Genomic DNA, 3,553 nt, shown 5'->3' with positions numbered 1-3,553 from the left:
AGTCTCTCAAGTAGCTGGGAATACAGGCTCATGCCACCATGCTCAGCTGGTTTTTGTATTTTTTTTTGTACAGACAGGTTTTTGCCATGTCACTCAGGCTGCTCTCCAACTCCTGAGCTCAAATGATCTTCCTGACTCCGCTGGGATTACAGGTGTGAGCAACCGTGCCCAGCATAAAATTTCTCATTACACCTCAGTTTCAGGTACAATTTTTGGTAACTTAATCCCAGCACTTTACATGTGTTCTTCTATTGACATTTTTCCTTTTCAATGAGGAAAATCAGCATCTGATTGTAGCTGAATTATTTCTTTTTAATAGCCAAATGATTTCTTTCTCTCAATCATACTAAGTGTATGAAAACTACACTTGCCATTATTGGTATCAACCTTTTGGTTTTTCCTTCCTTCCCTTCCTTCCTTCCTTCCTTCCTTTCTTTTTCTTTCTTTCTCTTTTATTTTCTTTTTCTTTTTGAGACACAATTTCCCTCTGTCACCCAGGCTGGAGTGCAGTGGTGTGACCTCAGCTCACTGCAACCTCCACCTCTCAGGTTTAAGTGAATTTCCTCTCTCAGCCTCCTGAGTAGCTGGGATTACAGGTGCCTGCCACCACACCTAGCTAATTTTTGTATTTTTAGTAGAGATGGGTTTTTGTCATGTTGGCCAGGCTGGTCTAGAACTTCTGACCTCTGGTGATCCACCTGCCTCAACTTCCCAAAGTGCTGGGATTACAGGCATGAGCCATTGTGCCCGCTGGCTTCCCTTCATTTTATTAATAAAATAGGAGCAAAATGCAAACAAACATTCAAATAATTGCATAAACAAACTCATCACGAAAGGTAGTGACTGCCAAAACTGAACTGAAACTCTTGGCTGTATCACCATACTGTAGTTCAAAATATCAATTCATCAGCTGATATAGAAAAACCTGAACTGAATGAAAGGTGGGTTGGAGTGAGAATGTATAATACATAGAAGAGCAGGTGGTAAAATTGGAAGGACTACCTATATATCATTGCAGTCAATGACTCTATCTAGTAGTTTAAAAGCTTATTTTTCCATTTTATCTTAATAGACTTTAACAGGCCTATTTTTTCCAGGGAAGCAATGACAGAAGAATGTGCCAGGTAAAGAATACATCAATGTCCACTGAGGCTAAGGATCCATTTGTACTAGTAATCTTCAAAAACCAGACACCCTTCTCAGAGCCCCCACTGAGGATCTAAGCTTCTGCAAGATTCCTCTAAATAGAGGCCTCTACTTCCCTTGATTTTCCAGGAGAATGCTGGTCTCTTATTTCCCTCTAAACCTTTCCACTTTTATTCTGTTTTTTGTCAGATTGAAAAGAAATCACCGAAGGTTTATTTCAAGGTTGCTTCACATCGGCATAATTAGGCTTATTGTCTTTAGCCAACTGGGTATAGTTCCTTTTTAAATAATTATATAATACTTCTTAAAAACATCCCGAAACCCCAGCTCTTAAAGACAAGGATGGAATACTTTGACTATCTAACAGGAGCAGATCTTTATCTTCAATCAGATGCTTATTGTTAAGGAAGAAAAAAACAGTAGAACACACACACACAATGCTAGAATGATTTTATTCATTGATTCAACAAATATATGAATCCTTATGAAGCAAAGTGCTAGCTTCTAAGAGGGTACAACATGTGTAAACTCGGGTCATTACCCTGAATTTATCATCTCACTGGGGCAATTAGGCATACATGTTTAAAAAGGTCATGATACTAAGGGAGTTTATGAATAAAGCGTGAGATGTGTTATACAGATTATAGTCGCTGTGGAAGTTCCGCCCTTTTATATTCTCGGTTCATTACTCCTCTTATAATTTCAGATGCCCTTGTACCCTGTCTAGACTTCATGCCCAGCCACTTTAATTACATTAGCATCTCAGAATCCTCTGCCCACTTGATCTTTCATATCTGCCTTATTAATCCCTACCCCTGGGTAAGCTCCACTGTCTGCTTTCTCAGCTTACTCTCCCAGGGTGCTAAGCCTAGCTGGAGAGAATTGTGTTCTTTGCTTTATCTGATTGTCTATGTGATATCAAACAGTAGTTCTTCCAATTTTTCCTGCTCTTGGAGCTCTTGATCCCAGAGGTTCCTTTATCTCAGCAGAAGACCTGATCTCCTCCTTTGATGAAGGGACCAAGAACTTGATATCATCTTCCATTTTTCCAATCTGAAAATTTTTCTGATCCTCACTCTTCCTTTCCAAAAATAACTTCACTCTTTACTGATGATCCTACCCCCTAGAAACTTCCTCCAGAATTTGACCTAACTATGATTTCCCCTCTCCTTGTGTGATCTTCACTCTCGGTCTCCACTGGCTCCTTCTTCTCAATCCACAAGCATGTTTAAGACTCTCCTTTTAGGCCGGGCGCAGTGGCTCAAGCCTGTAATCCCAGCACTTTGGGAGGCGGAGGCGGGTGGATCACCTGAGGTCAGGAGTTCAAGATCAGCCTGGCCAACACGGTGTAACCCTGCCTCTACTAAAAATACAAAAATTAGCCAGGTGTGGTGGTGTGCTCCTGTAATCCCAGTTACTCAGGAGGCTGAGGCAGGAGAATCGCTTGAACCCAGGAGGTGGAGGTTGCAGTGAGCCAAGATCATGCCATTGCACTCCAGCCTGGGCAACAAGAGTGAAACTTTGTCTAAAAAAAAGAAAAAGAAAAAGAAGACTCTCCTTTTCCAACCTCCTGCATTAGTTATCTATTACTGCATCACACATTACCTCAAAGTTTAGTAGATCCAACAACAAACACAGGATCTCATAGTTTCTGTAGGTCAGGAATAGGAGACCAGCTTAGCTTCTGCTGGTTCCAGCTCTGCATCTTTCACGAGGCTACAATCAAGATGTCAATCAGGGCTGTCATCATCAGAAGGCTTTACTGGGGCTGGAGAATCCATTTCCAAGGTTGAGCATCCTCACAACATGGCAGCTGGCTTCCCCAGAGCGAGTGATCTGAGAAAGTAAGCAAGAAGGAAGTCCCAGTGCCTTTTATGACCTAGTCTCAGAAGTGGCACACTGTCACTTCTGCCTCATTCTATTTGCTAGTAGCCAGTTGCCACATTCGGCCCACATTTAAAGGAGCAGAATTCATCACTGCCTCTTAAAGAAAGGAATTTTTAAAAACTTGTGGACATATTTTTAAACCACCATATGTCTCAAATAAACCATTTTTCAAGGCGGCTAGTCCTTCAAGCTATTTCTCCATTCTCTTCCTCCTTTCAGGGCCACTCTTCTCAATGTACTGATCTCTTTCCTTCCCTTACTTTTTCATCTTTTAACATTCAACTTCCGACAGTCCAGATTATAGTCCCCCTAATAGAACAACACTGCTCTTGAGTGTAATATCCAAATTAGCACGGCATTCAAGGCCTAGCCATAGGCTTGAATGTTCATCTTATCTCCCACAGTGTCCTTTACATATCAGCCAATTGGATTTCTCAGCATTCCGCAAACATGCCTTCGGTTTTCCCACCTCCATGCTTTCGCTTAGATGGTTTCCCTCACCAGGAAGCATCTTCTACTC

This window comes from Colobus angolensis, unplaced genomic scaffold (genome assembly GCF_000951035.1).
Source record: "Colobus angolensis palliatus isolate OR3802 unplaced genomic scaffold, Cang.pa_1.0 Scaffold425, whole genome shotgun sequence".
Classification (NCBI taxonomy): domain Eukaryota; kingdom Metazoa; phylum Chordata; class Mammalia; order Primates; family Cercopithecidae; genus Colobus; species Colobus angolensis.
Note: the sequence above shows the minus strand (reverse complement) of the source record.